This window comes from Asparagus officinalis, chromosome 7 (assembly GCF_001876935.1).
Source record: "Asparagus officinalis chromosome 7, Aspof.V1, whole genome shotgun sequence".
NCBI lineage: Eukaryota > Viridiplantae > Streptophyta > Magnoliopsida > Asparagales > Asparagaceae > Asparagus > Asparagus officinalis.
In genome coordinates this window covers 100,366,971-100,386,220 of record NC_033800.1, presented here as the reverse complement: position 1 = coordinate 100,386,220, position 19,250 = coordinate 100,366,971, and the positions used below count along the sequence as shown (strand labels likewise).

The following is a 19,250-nucleotide window of genomic DNA, read 5'->3' as shown; positions in this document are numbered from 1 at the left end:
AGAAGCAATAATAATTTATAAAAGCTTTAGGTTGGTACATGTTCAAATATGTTTAGATTAATGAATTGGTTAATGTTTTAATTAGATTAATAAATCCCTCATAATTATGCAAATGCATATAATGACAGAGTCTAGATAGTATGGAGCCCCTAATTCTTGATATTTGGATACAACACTATCCCTCTAGTCAATTTGATTTCCTACTGCCAACCATATATGACCATTTCCCAGGATTAATAACCATTAGAGAGGACGATTTTAAGGAGGGAAAATCTTATAGGTTTTTTAAAATGTGGACCAAACATGTTGAGTACTCAAATATTGTTCAAAAAGCTTGTTCTCAAAGGGTCAGCGGATGTAAAATGTTTCAAACTGTATCTAAGCTGAAAATTGTGGAGGAGGAACTGAAGCACCTGAATAAGAAACGATACTATAATGTCAGCCAGCAGCTGAACTCAAATATTTCTGCATTTTTTCACTCAAAAACTTTCCTACATCGTTTTCAGTTAAATTTCATTACAATTAATAACTGCAGTTACAAAAAGATTTTTTTTACTTGCAGTCCATCTCTTACACAGATATAGACGCAAATCGGCAAGCGCCTACAGAAGACAATGATTTACAGATGACCCCCCTTCACGCTCCATACCTTGTGGACAATCGTCAGGTCAGTAATCTTCTACACTCAATCTTGGTTGTAATTGAGATGCTTCTATCATTCTTTATTATCTTTTGGTGGTTAATGTGCTTTGCTAAGCTTACAAAATGTTGGTAGTTCTATAAATAATGAACTAGTATTATTTTCATATCTTTTGCAAGTTGGCAATTCATTTCATTTCATTGATTATTTTAGATTGCACTTTAGCATGTATATCTGATCAATACTGTAGAAATGTATCTGTTGCAGATACACAGAGCAGCTACATGTGTGTATTTGCTACAGATACCCAGCAGATACATGTGTGTATCTGCTGTGTATCTGCTGCAGATACACAGCAGCTACATGTGTGTATCTGCTACAGATACACAACAGATACATGTGTGTATCTGCTGTGTATCTACTGCAGATACACAACAGCAGATACATGGAGGGGATAAAATGGCTGTCTCGGGTATTTATTTGGGTTTAAGGCCTTTACAGATTGATAAATGATGCCCAGAGCTTAACATGACTTCCTGGTTGGGACTCAGGAAGTTTTATCTATACAAACCCTATACAGAAGAATAAGAACCAGCTGCTCTTGTCATGAAAATATACGAATGACAGTCAAGCCCTCATTAATTTCTTTCTCTCGTTGTTTGTGACCTTGATTTGTTTTGAGTTTGTGATCAGCTCACATCTACTCGGTTCTGGTGCCCGGTGGTAGTAATTTTTGGACCATTTAGTTTGGATTTGGATCCTCTCCACTACAAAAAAGTAGTGGAGAGACCACTACTTTTAATCTCAAGCATTGATTATTTAGTAGGCGGTTATGATACAATCTAAATCTAACACTTACCATACCCCCGTGTATTGCACTCATTCCTAATTTGCACTAAAAGAAAAAATCATAACCATCAACTAGATAATCAATGGCTGTGATTATGTAGTGGTCCCTCCACTATTTTTTTTGTAGTGGAGAGGATCCGAATCCATTTAGTTTCTTCAATTTTTGATGTGAACATGACCTATTTTTTTCATGCATCTGTTAAATAAGAGGAACATGTAATGCTAACTATGCTCTGAAGAATGCTTAGGAAGTATGCATAAAATTAGTGATCTTAAATGCCCAGAACCGGATGGCTTCAATACAAAAATTTTTAAAAGATCTTGGCCAATCATTGGGGAGGAAATTATTGCTGCTGTTCAAGACTTTTTTCATAAAAGTAAACTCTTAAAATCAATCAATTTTACTACAGATTACTCTGGTTCCTAAAGTTAGCTGTCCAAATCATGCTTTTGATTATAGACCAATGTCTTATTCTAATGTCATTTACAAGTGCAACTCTAGTGTTATCACTAATAGATTGAAAAAAGTGATGAATCATATTATTAGTGAAACCCAAGGAGTTTTTCTGGTGCTTGATAGGTATCTGCTGTGTATATGTTGTGTATCCGCTGCAGATACACAGCAGTTACATGTGTGTATCTGCTGCAGATACACAGCAGCTACATATGTGTATCTGTTGTGTATTTTCTACAGATACACATCAATAGATACATATGTTTGGACTTTAGACATGATATTATCTCCATTTTTCTTACTAGTTTTATTTTTAAGGGGTATAAGGATCAAAGGCAGTTATGACAACTTACCATACAATATACTACATTCTTTTTGAATTTTTGATAGCATGCGCCTCAACTTAATATATGCTTTGTCATTATCCCGCTCCCGACTTGAATCATTTGTTATTAGGAATTCAAGGTTGTTTCAGCATGTATTTGTGTTTTTCCTCTCAAAAGCATGCTTCTTTCATCATGAAATATTTGTACTTAAATAAATAGCATGTATTTGTGTTTTTCCTCTCAAAAGCATGCTTCTTTCATCATGAAATATTTGTACTTAAATAAATTATTTTTATTGTCTAGTTGCATCTACATCTGCACCGGCATGTGTGCCAAAAACACTCTTTTAATCTTCGTCCTTATCGTGCTCTGAGACGTGCGGAGCGACAGGGCGATGGAGATAACAGTTTGTATATATATCATTTTAATTTATATTATTTATTATTCTTTATATTATCTAATATATTATCTGTCTCATCACATACAGTTTATTCACGATCCTCTATTCGCACTCGAGGCCCAATACTGCCCATAAGCTGAAGCCCGATGCTGAAAAGGGAGAGAAGACATGGCCTTTGTACCTTAATAATAGGGGTCGCGCCATTGGTGACTATGTTGAGAAATGGGGAAAGTATGTGGGGGAGGAGAGTCGGGGGTACTGCAAATATCCTCTTCATTTAGAATGGGGTGATAAACATAATAGGTCATTTGATGATTTCTTTATAAGATGTCAGGTATAAATATTTTTATATTTTAATTTATTCGATTAATTTATTATCATTTGGTACATAATATTTTAACTGTGTGATTCGTTTATTGAATATACAGAAGGATTATGAGTTTCTCCCCCTGTATCCTAATCAACCTCTCTCCCATCATATTGTTTATCGAGAAATGAAGTCTCAGTTGCAGGAGAGGGTCCCGTATAATAGGTGTCAAGTAAAACAAGAGTGTTTTTGAGGTGTGGAGAAATACTCCCGAAGCAGAGAGGGAGGCACTCTGGACTACTTCGACATTTTTCTTGGATTGATAGATGCTCATGGGCTAAGTTGTGCGCTTATTATGATTCAGAGGACAAGAAGGTGTACAGTTTATACATAAATCAAATGTTTAGTATGTAATTCATTTTGCCTTTGGTTGATTACAAATCTAAATATAATAATGACATGCAGGAGGAGGCAAGACGTAATGCGCAGAATTGGGCGTCAAATTTGCATGGTGGGAGCTACCTATACAGGTGGCTCAAGGAACATGTGTCGGACTATGGATCGATTGGTAAATTTGCTTCTTAAAGCTATTTAAAATCCACACTATATAATTCTTATTGATTTGATTGATTATACAACATATTTTTGGTGAATTGTAGAAATGTCAAATCATTAAGAATGGTGGCACAGGAAGTAATAAGTTCTACAGATTTCCTAGAAGTTGTAGGAATATCAACAAGTATTTTACTATTCAAATCATTCCTAACCCACGAAACTTTATCAGATTCAGGAGATTTTTCTTGACATACAACTCCTTCCTGCTCAAATTCTTCGTCATCATTGATCTCTACAACCTCCGAATCTATGAACTGTGGGACGTTGTAAGTATCCTTAGGCCTCCAACGACATACAACACTCCACCCTGAATGCCTCAAGCACTTAGAGTAGTATACTTGAAATGCTTGTTCTAGAAATATAAATTGGTCGTCCCCAAAGGAAAAATGTGTGGTGTTTACACTCGTCAATCCATATTCATCTACCCAAGTCCCGTAATTATCTCTCCACTTACCAGTGTGTGGTGTTTACACTCGTCAATCCATATTCATCTACCCAAGTCCCGTAATTATCTCTCCACTTACCAGTTCCAGTCTTCATATCATACCAAACAATTCATCTACCCAAGTCCCGTAATTATCTCTCCACTTACCAGTTCCAGTCTTCATATCATACCAAACACACTGGAAGATATAAATGTATCATGCTTATCCTAGATAGTTGATACCAAGTATGTTATCAAGGTACCCATAGTATATCTCGTCATTAGTGCCTAGGGTTGTAATTCTACTATTTTGAGTGGTTCGAGATTCTTATATAGACTTAATTGCAAACTTATAACCGCCAACACCGAATCCTTTATAGTATTTAACTTTAGCATCTGGAAGTGTAGCCAAATATCCAAGTTTCTTGTCTAATATTGATTCTACACCCGGTAATCGGCTCTGACAAAAAGCTTAATACGGCAATTACATAAATATGTTAGATTAAATTAATAGAATGAGTCAAAAAATAAGATAATAGTAATCTTACATAATGTTTAATCAATTGAAAAAATTGTCCTGATGATGTGTTTCAACACGTGCCTCATTCCAATTACTATGTATTGCATGTATTTCATCCTTGTGTATTCTAATGTCAAAATGAGTAGTTAATGTGAGAAGTATATTACGTCATATAAACATATATAATTATGTGAAATAGACATACTCTCTAACTTCTCCAAGCCATTCAATATTGAGAAGCATAAAGCGATGAATCTTGTTGATAAATACGAGAGTCATTCTGTTGTAATCCGGCTTTTTAGATGGCCCGTCATGAATCTGAAGAGGTCTGTTGAGTTTTGTCTCAATGTCTTCATCCAGATAATGGGAATAAAAAGTGGTTACTTCCTCTAGTAGATAACCTTCCATAATAGAACCCTCTGGTCGATTTCTATTGTGAATATAATTTTTTAGAGTGAGAAGGTACCTACAGAAACATACACTAAATCACCACATCCAAGTTGTAAAATAAAAATATATCGATTATGTTAACTAAAAAACTAAAGGTACCTTTCGATGGGGGTACATCCATCGATATTATATCAGACCAGCAAGCCTAGCCTCGGTTGCAAGATGAACAGTCAGGTGTATAATGATATCAAAGAATGATAGTGAAAAAATCCTCTCAAGCTTGCACAACATTAAGGGAATTTCAGCCTCTAGCTTCTTCAACTTATCATCCTCAATGTTTTTAGCACACAATTCCCGAAAGAATCTGCAAAGGTCGTTGATGCTCCATAATAATATGGTGATCATGACTCTTCAACCTTTCGATCTTACCTTTAACAATCTTTATCTTCTTACTAAATGATCATGAAAACCCCGTAGGAACCTTCAACTCATGTAACACCTAAAGAAACTTTTTCTTTTCATCTGGTGACATGAGATACACAGCATTGAGGAGTACAAACTAGTCTAGATTACCTGCCTTTGATATAGGATGCAACTCGTTTCTAATGTTCCACGCCTAGAGATCCCTTCGAGCTTTGAGGTTATCTTTTGATTTTTTATATTTACAGAGAAGTAAGTTAAGTATGTGCTCAGATACTCCCTTATCAATGTGCATGATGTCTAAATTGTGTCGTACTTTATTTGTCTTCCAGTAGGGTAGTTCAAAGAATATACTTTTCTTGTTCCATCTCTGTAGTGTTTCTTGTCTTCCCTTAACTTTTTCAAAAGTCATGTTGTTTTTACCATTCCACTGAGCAAGTATATCCTCTTTAGATAATGGGTTTGGATGTGGGTGTTTCTCTTTAGTACTATCAAAGTGGATGATGTCATCTCTGTATGGATGGTTTTCATCCAACATGTGCCGATGGCCGCAATAACATGTCTTTTTGCTAAAAGATAGTCTTCTTGATGTTGTCTAGAGATGACAGTAAGGACATGCAGTGTAACCATGTATAGACTAACCAAATAGCATTCTATACATAGGAAAATCATTGATAGTCCACATTAAGGTTGCACGCATGGTGAAGTTTTTCCATGTATCCGCATCGTATGTCTCCACACCATCGATGAATAAAGACCTTAACTCTTTGATAAGAGGTCGAAGGTAGACATCGATATTATTTTTCGGTGACTTAGGACCATCAATAAGAAGAGTCATCATGAAATATGGTTGGTCCATAGCCAACCACGGTGAGAGGTTATAAACCATCATCACAACGGGCCATGTGTTGTAGGGATTGCCCTTAAAGCTGAAGGGGCAAAAGCCATAACTAGCCAATCCTAGCCTGATATTGCGAGGTTCCTGACTAAATGTTGGGTGCCTACTGTCAAAATTCTTCCATGCATGCGTATCTATAGGATGACTCATTCATCCATTTTTACTTGGACGTGCACGGTGATGTCAAGTCATTACCACTGTTGTCTTCTTCTACTTGAATAGCCTCTATAGCCTCTGTATTATAGGAAAATATTGTACTATCTTGATAGGTATATCTTTCTTCTGACCATGTACTTTCTTCTTATATCTAGCCTCTCTGCAAGTAGGACACTCTATCTTATCTGAATGTTATTTTCAGTAAATTATACAATTTGGGACATGCATGTATCATCTCACACTTCAAACACAGATTAGACGTTTTTTTAGCTTCGTACCAGTTCTCAGGCACATGGTTCCCCGGAGGCATAGAATCTTTAAGAAACTTGAGGAGCATCGTAAATGGCTTGTTGCTCCATTTATTTAGATATTTAATTCGGAATAGATGGACGAACTTTGACAGTGTGGAGTGTTTTGCATTCTCATAAATGGGCCTCCTAGCATCATTCATGTATTTATCATAATTATCTTCACGATGTCCTCCTCCAAAAGGAAGATCTTTAGTGGGGTTAGTGTTACCAAGAGCTACCTCAACCATTTCCTTCATTTTCTCATTGAGAAACAAGTTTTCTTCTTGTTCTTCTTCATCTACATCACTAAGACCTTTAATTTCTCCATGATATACCCAAGTTTTGTAATCGCTAACAAAACCATTCTTCACAATATGAAGTTCTACTTTCTCCATGATATACCCAAGTTTTGTAATCGCTAACAAAACCATTCTTCACAATATGAAGTTCTACTTCTTCCTCCAATTGATGGTAATCGCTAACAAAACCATTCTTCACAATATGAAGTTCTACTTCTTCCTCCAATTGATGCAACTTATTCGCACATAATTTACATGGACAAATGAGTCTCCCATATCCAACCATATTATGTCTACGTACAAAGTCCATGAAAACACTAACTCCATTAACGAAAATAGATTGCATGCGTTCTGCACGACCCATGTACATCCAATCCTTATTTCTGATGTAGTTACGGGTTATGCTAACCTAAACAAAATAATTTATCAGTAACAACTTCTAAAAACATGGATTTAGGGAATAAGCAAAGCATGATCATGACTTTACTTCGAATATAGGGTTACAATTAAAATCCAAATAGTTTAAACATGTTCATCTTATTAAATAAAATAGAAAATTATGTAAATATTATATAAATCATGAGGTATTAACGTAACCCATAATTTAAGAGATTTAAGAAGTGTCTAGAGGAAAACAGCAGTTGCTCCTATGTTACTTGGGTACTTCTATCATGATGTCATACTTGTACCCGACACGTACCCAATACTTATCTGTACCCAAACTTCATGGAAACTCCTTTGATATATGCATATGTTTATTCTGACATGTGCTTAATTATATGATATATATTTAAATTTAAACACTTATCAAACACTTCTTGAATGTATATCTTACACTTCACAATACTCACATACATTTCTTGAAACTTGTTAAACATAGTTCGAGTTCATTTCAGCCTATACCCAAGTTCAAAAATATGATTTTAAAGGGCTGTTTTGAGTATCTAGTTAATATCCGAGCAGCTTCTAGTTTATAATAACCAACATAATAAAAGAAACTAAAAAACATAATAAGAATTCTAATTCTAGTAACACATGAATTGAAAAAAAATAATATACTCTTATGTAAATCATTAATCTCAATATAGATATGCATGTTTTCTCTCTAGAAATGCTATGAAAACTACAATGTTACCTTCCTCGATCTTCCTAGAATTTTAACTAGTTTTGATCCAATGATGAAAATACGATTGCATAAATATCACAATATCAACATCATACATTACATTAATTTTTGTGAATAACCATAAAGTTTAGAAACTATAAAATAATAGTAGAAAAAACTCAATATTTCCTAAAAATAAGAAAACTCTCAGAAATTACCTTAAATAAGTCTACTGGAGAAAGAGGATGACTGAGGAAGAGAAGGCAACGTCGAGAAGTCAATTAATTTGCAGTAAATAGGGAAATTGGGTTAGATGGTCAAATAAATTAGGTTTAGGGTTTTGTAGAGAGGAGATAGTACTAATTTACAGAGGATATTGGGGCAACTTGAGGATGAGGTGGTGGAGACGGTGGAGGAGGATGCGGTGGAATCGAAAGGCGATGGAGGAGGAGGCGAAGGAGCAAGATCCCCGACGAAGATGAGGGAGGTGGAGGGGCTATGTTGGCCCGCGGCAAATATGATCAGCGAGCCCCGGACGAAGATGAGGCGGAGGAGCGAGAGTGTTGTTGGACGAGAGGCGCGTTGGCAGGCAGTCGCAGTCGGACTTGGTTGAGGAAGATTCGAGGGCTGGGGAGATTTCTTTGGGGGGTGCGCTGGTTTTAGGGAAAATTTTGGGGGAAATATCGCGGGTTGGGGAGAACGGGAGAAAAAGAATTTTCGTTTCTATTAAAGACAGATCAAAACTCCCAAACGGTGTTAACCGTTTGGGATATAATACCGATTGGGATAAAATATCCCAAACGGTTAAATCTATTTGGGGTTTTTCGTATGGATTTTTATAAACTTCCAAATGGTTTGGAATTAGTATCCCAAACGGTTTCAAAATCTCCATCGGGTAATGAGCCTAACAAAATGATCGCCTTGTACTCATCCAATATCTTCTCATCAATATTTGTTGAGTCCGACAACAACTTTGTATAGTTATTCACATGATATGCTAGTGAGGTACCCCTTAACATCTAGAATATGAATAATCTACGCAGCAAGTACAACCGGTTCTCAACACTCTTCGTAAGATACTTGTTATTGAGAATCTTCCACATTTTCATCGCAGTCGTCACTCTAATAACATCATATTTCAACTCTTGTTCTAAACAAGATATGATCACCCCACAAGTATTTTGATTCATCTTGTTCCATATCACCTCATCATATTTAGGTGGCCTCTCATGAGTCATTATTGTTTCTTCTAATTTTTGAGCTTTCAACGCATCCTGCACATCACTCATCCACAACCCAAAATTAATTTTACCGTCATACTTCACAACACTAATCTTCGTATTCTGAAGTGCAACCTAAACTGTACTCGACATAGCCTTGCTACCTTCACCACTTCCTACTCTCATTACTTACTAACTCTAAATTGTAGAGAAAACTTTTTAAATTGATAGAATTGAGGAATCACCCAAATTAAATCCTAGATAGGACTCCAAAAAATAATTTCCCAACCACACAAGGAAGGGAGATCTCCAATGGTAACTCTGCAACGCTATCTCCACTGAAACCTAGATCTCCAAAATCCAAGCTTCCAACACCGAATTTTTCTCCATCCAAATCAAACTCTAGATAGAAACCCTAGGGCTTTGATACCAATTGTTACGCCCGGCGGAAGCAGACTCAAACCACAACGAGTCGATAAGCAACGAACAAAGAACTCCACGAGCACAATCCATAATAAAACAGCCAAAATCAATCACAAACACATAGATATACGTGATTCGGCAAGTTGCCTACGTCCACGGGGAGAGGATGAGGAGATTTCACTATATGGAGGAGAAATACGATGGGTTACAACTCTGAAACAATCACAATAACCCTAACCAACAAGATCTCACTGACCCTCAAAGAATCTCCCTCTCAAAGTGCTCAAACAACTCTCTTATCTCTGATAAAAACTCCTAACAAAACGTGCATTTAATATATATAAAACCCTAAACCAAAACAGACTGGGAAATGGATATATCCGTTTTGCCCGCTATCGGTCGACTGATAGGAAGTCATCAGTCGACCGGTAAGTCTTCATCGGTCGACCGATATGGATTCATCTGTCGACTGTCCAGTGTGAATTTTTCCGTTCCTCCACTGTGCATGTATCAGTCAACTAATGACTTCTATTAGTCGACCGACCAGAGTTTTTCCTGTTCCACGTCTTTTTCAACAATTATTCGCTGTTTTCAATAGTTATATATTAAAACAACCATCAGGAATGACACTGGCACTAGTTTACTCTTTGATTAGATATTATTAATTAATAATTGATGTTATTAATTAATAATTTATTAATAATTTACTAGCAATAATTATTATAATGATAATTGTTATTATTTTCTTAGGAAACAATATCTATCTTCTCCTAAGAAACCCGTTTCTTAGTTTTCATGTGTCACGCTTTATCATCTTTGCATCACTCACATCAAAATGCATCAATTGTTTCACAATTATGCCATTGCACTTTTTTTTTTCTGCCTTCACTACTACACAACCAATCCATTCTAGTAAAAGTTCTCTTAGAACATCTCGTGTACTAGTGGAGTTTTATTAACCGTTATTGAGGAGGAGTATGAAGGCAACTTGACGTTATGGTTAGGAACACCCCTTGGCATGCTGGGTGTTCTGAATCTAAAAGGGGTTTATATTTATCTCTCTCTGAACTTTTCTTGCATTGCATGGATAACAAACTAGCGTATATCTAAAATTTATATAATAATTATTTTTTACGGAACTTAAAATTTTAGTTGTGATTTACATATGTCTTATCATTTCAATCATGAATCACCAATATCATTTTTGAAAGCTAGGTTTAATTTTTCGAACTCTAATTTGAATATTTTTCCAATATCATTCAATCACCGCCATGGAAAAAAACAATAAGGGGGCGGTTTGGCTCTTTTTCGTGGGTTACCATGTGATTGCTACAGCAATATGAAAATCAATGGTCTAGATGGACCTATCAGCTACAGTAAAACAATCCCAAAAGAGAGCCTTTTGTCAGGAATTAACAAGACGTTGCCAACTCAGATTTTTTACTGCCACGTAAGCCTCCTTTACCCAAACAAACAACGTATTTAATGTAATATTATTATAGCTTGACAGCTACAGTAGCTTCCCACCAATAACAGCCCCAACTAATTAAACATTTCCTAATTGAGCGTGAATTCAATGTTCTTAACAACTAAGCCGACAGAACGCTGAAACCGTTTGCACGGGTTAAATGAATTGCCGCCTTTTTTATGGGCTACGTTTTTATGGGCTACGGTAAATGGGGAGATTTGGGCCGCTATCAGATCTAACAGGGCAATTGTAATGGCCCTAAGGTTCAATTTGGCAACCTGCAAATTTGGCCGGTTTGAAAATATAAGGGCAGATTTCTGAAACAATCCCCTCACTCACGCCCCCTCTAAGTTTACACGTTTCTCAAATAACCCCTTATAAAATATGTTACAAAGTCCCCTCTTAGTTTTCTAGGGTTGTCAGAAAACCCCCCTTCAACTTTCAATATTTTTCAAAAATGCCATATATATAGTGAATCACAACTTTCACAACATTCACTGGCAAATATATTACCATGCGTGATTTTATACATCTATGTAAAAACTCTGATTAATGCTGTTATAGTTTTTTTTCAGTGGAAATTTTTAAAGTTTAGGGGGACCTTCCTGGGAGCCCCAAAACTTGAAGGTTTTGTGACGTGTTGACAGTTAGGGGGGCAATCAGAGAAATGCCCAACCGTATGCGGGGTTTCTGGGAATTTAACCTTGAGAAAAAGAGTGTGTTAGTCAAAAACTAGGCCGGTAATTGCCCAACAGAAAATAAAAGAAAATAGCGCTTAAACAAGCTTAACGTCGAACCGCATTATCCTGGTTTATTCATAGCCTGATTGGAATAACAAGTGGGCCAGTTTCTGAGTGGTGATCAAACCAGAAGGTAACAATTCCAACTTGGATAAGGCTCATTAACAACCTCAATTCATAGAACAAAAAAAATCCCACCTACGCTACAAATGTCTGTCATTAATGTAAGAAAAACCAAAAAAAAAAGTAACAATTGAAGGCATTAAGTTAAAAAAAAACATTGTAAAACTAAACAGATAGAACAAAACTATAGCAAGTGGTAACAAAATATAACTACTATTAAAATATTGATATAAAAAGTGGGTTAAAATTAATTCGACAGATTGTTCTCGACTCTTCAAAGAGGATCGGTTTAGAAATAAATAAGGGTAAAACTTTGGGTGTACAGGGATTTTTTTTAAGCAAGAGGGTTCAAAAATAAATTGGTGTAGAATTTTGGGTTTTTGGGGAAAAAAGCCTTTTGATAAGTTGGTGAGTTTAAAAATAAATAAGAGTCAAACTTTAAGCTTATAGGAAAAAATCCATCTACATTCCCTTATGCTGCAATATTAGTGGAGGAAGCCAAAATAATAATTGTTTAGGAATTTGACTAAAAAATACACCGTATATCTAATTTCTTTCTACCAAAATAGCAAACTAGAACAAAATATAACAATTTACAATGTACACCGAACTAATAGAAAATTAAATAAGTTTTAAAATATATATTTCAATAAAGTTTTTTCGGCTTAGAGTATTTTCGAAATGGGTGAGTTTAAAAATAAATGAGAGTGAAATTTTAGTTTTTTTAGACCAAAAAAAAATTACAGAATAATTCATTATATTCTTATATTATTTTACTAAAGGTGTTGGGCTGATTTTGGCACAAGGTGAGCTTCGAAGGAACTAGAGTTTAGCTTTGAAATATATCTGTAAATTATATAAAAAAAAGGTCGAAACCACCACATGTATGTTTGCGGAACCAATTTCGCGCATTGTGGGGCCCATGAGACGCTTTACGGCACAAGATGTTCTTAAAAAGCATTAGGACAATTTTACACTCCCTTAATTTGAAAATTACATGCGGTATCACTTTCTTCTTCTTTCAAGGGATGAAAAGGCAAAAAAGTAACCTATGCAGCTATGCTTAGAAGCCCAAGGTCTTGTGCCCATTTACATGAAAACCCACGTAGTTATATAGGTTCTCATATACCCGAGATACAAAGTTTACTTACATACAACTAAGTGTACACTTACTGACTTACAGAGTAAAGGTGTACAGCTCCATACTAGAGGATGTATAGCTATATACAATAAACTGTATAATTACATGCTATAGGGTGTACGTACTATTTTGTAATTTGTAGCTACATACTTTGTATTCATATTTTGGGTTCAAAGATAAATATAGTTTGTACTCTGGGTATGTATGAGAACATATAAAACTATGTGGGTTTTAAATTAAATATGAGGGAAACGTTGGGTTTATAAATAAAAATCCATAAGCTATAAATTAAACTTTAGATGAATAGCAAACTAAAAGAAGGTTTTCAAGATTCCACCTTTAAATGTTGCATTACTTGCACTTTGGTACCCGAAAGTTTATGCCTTTTGATCAATTGACAAATAATGAATATCAAGAGTTTTAATGAGGATGCATGTTGGTTATACCCATCAACAAATAATTGATGGAGATTTACTATTAAATTGGTTTCTCCTTTAGTCTAACAGGGTAGTATTTATTGTTCAAAAAAGTACTCTTATTAGGCTTCAAAGTGAAATAGTAGATAAATGTTGGGATACTAACGTGAAACTAAGCCACCAAATAACCAAAATAAGTTTTCTATAATAGTCCCTTAAATGTTTTATATTTTTAAATTAATCTGTCGAATCATTTAAATTGCTACTAGGTCTTCGAATTCTTAACCTATTTCAAAATTAGTCCCTCAAATCATTGAATTTCTATTACATCCTTCAAATAAAGAGTATAATTAGTAATTTAAACAACTTATAAGAATTGAGAGATCTAATTAAAATTTTTGATGTGCAAACAACAATATAGAGCAATCAGACCTCATAGAGCTTCTTCTTAAAATCTACTTAAGCTATTGGGGTTACCACGCAATATAAGACAATTGAAGTTGATACAAGGCTAATTGGAGATGAAAGAAATCAAGATGCTTCAATGATACAATTGTATTTTGGGAATTCTTTCATTGGGTAGAATCTTTATTAAAAGCCTTGATCACACACACTAAACATACACGCACATAGTATTTAGAACACACTAACACATGTGTGTTTAACTATAGAAATCCCCTAAGTTAACCATTAGAGTCTATAAATATAGAGTGTGTCTCAAAACATATTAAATATCTCATATCTTAATATATTGAGTCGACTAATCCCTTTAGTAGTCGACTAAAAAATCCTCAGTCAAATATCCAGAAACTACATATGTATGTTTGCGGTGAAAGTTGATTTCTTCATTGCTGAATCCATTACACGTTTATCGATTACAGATTCAAAGTAAAATTAGTCTTTTATAAGACTTTCTTACACAATGAAAATAAAATAAAACAAATACAACTCTCTTCAAACAAACGCAACTCTTACACAATGAAAATAAAATAAAACAAATACAACTCTCTTCAAACAAACGCAACGGGTGTTTATCGCCTGTTGCTTGCGTGGGATCTTGGCCTGTGACGGGGATGTTGATATCCGTGGACCACGGTCGATCAGATCTGATTGCTGAAAAATTGGGCAGAGCTTCGTTGACTCGCGAAGGAATCAAGAAACCGTAGCGCTTATCTCGGTAACGGCGAGATAATTACTCTTCTTAAGATTAGCGCAACGGGGTAATCTTAAGGGACGAACCGGGCTGCAGATCTGACGAACTCCTCTTCTTTATGACGAAGAATCCGCTGAAGTCTCCTCCTCCTCTCTGAAATTCGTGGCTCTTCACTCCTCAATTCGGCAGGGCTTCGCCAACGCTCGAGAATTCCAGATCCCTAAAAATGAAGGCCCTGGGGCTGTATTTATAGGCTTCAGGAGCCCTGTGTTTAGATAGGAACGGTTGATTCCCTCTTATCTTCAGTTATAACCACTTTATCACATTTAAAGATAACCCCAAGGTAGTTAGGGAGGCTCTGGAACCGTCAAAACTGATCGAAAACCGTCAAACACACGTCCCGAGTGCGAGACAGTTCGGGGTGTCTCGCACATGTGCGAGACAGTTTGTACCCTCTTCAGTATTTTCGCTCTAATTCATTCATACGACCTCCGAATTAGGTGATTCAAGTTGTGTTGGAAGGATAACGAAAATATCTACAACTTTTATCTTTTAAGATTCTTCAGATTCGAATATAATCATGGTCAAAACAGCTCCACAAGGTCCGAGACACTTGTGAGAGTCTCGGCCATGGCCGAGACACCAATGAGTGTCTCGGGTATTTTGATCATAACTTCCTCATATGACCTCCAAATGTCCTGATCCAAGATGAATTGGAAACATAACGAGGAGATCTACAACTTTAATGTTTTGAGTTTCTTTATATTTGAATCGGATCATGGTTAAAACAGCTCCACAAAGGTCCAAGACACATGTGAGTGTCTCGGCCATGGCCGAGACACCAATGAGTGTCTCGGGTATTTTGATCATAACTTCCTCATATGACCTCCAAATGACCTGATCTAAGATGAATTGAGAAGATAACGAGGAGATCTACAACTTTAATGTTTTGCGTTTCTTTAGATTCGAATAGGATCATGGTTAAAACAGCTACACAAGTTCCAAGACACCTGTGAGTGTCTCGGCCATGGCCGAGACACCAATGAGTATCTCGGGTATTTTGGTCATAACTTCCTCATATGACCTCCAAATGACCTGATTCAAGATGCATTGGAAAGATAACGAGGAGATATACAACTTTCATGTTTTGAGTTTCTTCAGATTTGAATCGGATCATGACCAAAATCACTCTACAAGTTCCAAGATACATTTGGGTGTCTCGGCTTGGCCGAGACACTCATGGGTGTCTCGGCCAATCCGAGACACCAAAGGGTGTCTTAGCCAATCCGAGACACCTTTGGGTGTCTCGGGTTGGCTGAGACACCTCTGGGTTTCTCGCCGAGTCCCGGGACGTAGTACTGCGCATTCCGTCCATTTTTACTGTATCTTCGTCGTCCGAACTCGGAATCATGCGATTCAAGATGCGTCGGAAAGCCGTCAAGAAGATCTACAAGCTCCCATAATTGAATCATATGTAAAGTGGACAATACACGAGAGGCTCTCCGCCCTTTTGCAAGCGATACGGGGTTCCCGATCAGCTCGTGTTTCCGTCACTCCGAAGTTCCATCGTTTTGCATGGTCCGTCGACTCACTTCAAGTGTTTGTCATCGTCAAATGATCTTCTATGACTCGGATATTGACATTCATCATCTTTTCTCTGTCTCGAGCCGTGTACGGGGACCTATAGGCACTTTTTTACGCCTACAATGTACAGTGTAATCGACTACTCTCCTTAATAGCCGACTACTAAGTGAAAGATCCTAGGGGGGTGAACATTGTTATTGTTAATCTTATTAGATATTAATGTCGATTAAAACTTATTAACAAATATATCCTAGCAAGATAGATATTCGATTGAATTAAGGCAAGGATATATATGCAAAGGGAAAAATAAACAAGAAACAAAATAAAACAAATAGTGGACACATTGAGCAAATCAAACACAATGATATGATCACGGATTTTAGTCCTTCCGACCTACGTCTCTGTTCTCCACTCTCGGGAAGAAACCCACTATCACGACACACCTGGTTTGGAAGCCGAAACTTCTCTACACACTCGGTTTTTTAGCTCACCGAAAACTCTATAAATCTCTCACAATGTACATATACAAACTACAATCTCAAGTGTTGGTCCTCACGTATCATCTCCCTCAAATGCTCGGCTTTACTACTACTCTCTAGGCTTTACTACAGACGTCACTCCTCTTGGTATCGACTATGTCCTCACCACACACTCCTCTCGGTGTAAATGTGTATTACAAAGTGATATTCTCACAATAAGGCTCAATTATAAGATTTGTTCTCTATCAATGAATGAGAACACTATGAATCTCACTTTCACTACATCACTCACCACAACCTAATAATATATTGTATGAATAATATTAAAAGCTCAATTAAGGTGTGAGTGATCAATGAGAACAATAAAAATTCTAACTCAAATAAAACTAGCTAATATGAAAATCAAATAATAATAAGCTAGATAAAGGAGTTAGAAATCTTCTCTATAAACACAAGAAGCTGTAGATATGATGATGAGGATGAATTCCTCAGTTGAAATCAAAGTCTTCCTCCTTGTGAAAAACTCCTCTTTTGAAACAAAATTAAAACAATGCTTAAACACAAACTAAACTCTTTTAAAACTTGATTAAACAAAATTAAAACAATGCTTAAACACAAACTAAACTCTTTTTTTGATCAGTGTAGTCGACTACTAAGCTTTGTAGTCGAGTACCGAGATAGTTTTTCTAACTGGTTTGAATTTGAATTAGTTGATCGTTTTTAAATGTTTTCCAACGACTATTTATTCAAATTAAGAACGTTATTAACTTCTTAACAGCCATATTTTCATCTATAAATAGAGGGGTTCTCATCTTACATTTACATGGTATGCATTAGAACTCTTAACTCTAAAAAGTGCATATTTGTCAAGAACACCAGTAGAAAAACTCGTTTGCCATTTGTTCTTCAAATCAAATGATTAGATATGCAAAATATCTGAGAGTAAAACCTATAGCCACAGTGAGAAGCACATCCTCTACACTATCAAGGCTTATAGAATCGGTTTTGTACTTTGCTTCAAAGGAATGTTATCTCCGGTTTGAGAAATAATATCTCTTGGTTTAGAGATTGGTTGCAATTGGCATGGTTTTGTCAATTGGTCAAGTTTGATCTTGTGGTTTTTAAGATCAGGTTGGTTTGTGATTTACAAATCAAGAAAAGAAAAATCTCAAACATGATTGGCTTGGGACTAGATGTAGGTCTGGAGGACCGAACCAGGATAAATCCTTGTATTTGTGTTTGTCTATTTTTCTGTGATTTGTGTTGTTATTCATTATCTTTTTAGTTAGTAACTTTTCTGATTAAAGATTTATAAACACTATTAATTTCCACTTTCTAGTATTTGTGTTGCCATAGGTCAGCGATCCTACACATTCGTCTATACATCCAATATTGTCACCTATTCTACTTTTAACCAAATCTATATTTTATATCTATACTAAAATAATTGGGGGTTGTATTGTAGCCATTAACCAAAGAGGATTTGTTATTTGGTCTTTCAATTGTAAACTCTAAGATTCTCCTTCATTTATTTTTCAAACCACTACCACATATTTGCTCTAATGCAACGGTTCAAAACCGTACCGCTAGCCATAGAACCATTGCCCTTGAGCAAGTGCGATGGTTCTCAAACCGTCTTATATGCTGCCGTTGCCCTACCTCTACCGTAACGGTTTTGAAGTCTATTGCGACGGTTTCTTGAACCGTTGTCCCTGCACCTAACGCATCGGTTTTAAAAGGAAAGCGAGCAGAGCTACAGCAATAGAATAGTTTTGATTGAGCTATTGTAACAGTTTTTAAGCTATTGCAACAGTTTTAGAAGAGCTAAAGGAACAATTTTGATTGAGCTATTGCAACGGTTTTTAAGTTATTGCAGCAGTTTTAGAAGAGCTAAAGGAACAATTTTGATTGAGCTATTGCAACGGTTTTTAAGCTATTGCAGCGGTTTTGAAGTTATTGCAACAGTTTTAAAAGACCTAACGCAACGGTTTGGATTGAGCTATCGCAACAGTTTTGATCGAGCTATTGCAGCGGTTTTTGTTAGCCCTTATGTTTTGATGATGTTTTACAACCATCATTATCGGTACTAATGGCTTATTAAGTTTAAATGTAGTGAATTCATATATCAAGCTTATTAGTGCCACAAATGGAGGATTGGATGGAATATGCGCTACAACGATGATATCCAAAGGAGGAGGAGGCATAGTGATGAAGCAAACGTTATTTCAAGAACAACAAATTCATATAGAAGCTTCATCAAATTCAAGCTATATCAAGACTCAAGCATTGCATTCTTATATAAGGATATTAGCTATCTTTTATTTTTCTCTCTCTAGTAATAGAATGTAGGCAAAGAGTTATTGACTTCACTTGAAGCTATTGGGATATCACACACACACGTTTTCATACT

General features: G+C 36.0%; 1 long non-coding RNA gene across 4 annotated transcripts in view; it reads right to left on the bottom strand.

Annotated features, from left to right (window-relative positions):
- LOC109850195 overlaps window positions 1–8,820 on the bottom strand; it is a 50,901-nt gene extending 42,081 nt beyond the window's left edge. For all 4 annotated transcript variants that reach the window (XR_002249377.1, XR_002249379.1, XR_002249378.1 and 1 more), the window contains exon 1: window positions 8,312–8,820. This is a non-coding gene — a long non-coding RNA (uncharacterized LOC109850195). The remainder of the gene's footprint in view (window positions 1–8,311) is intronic.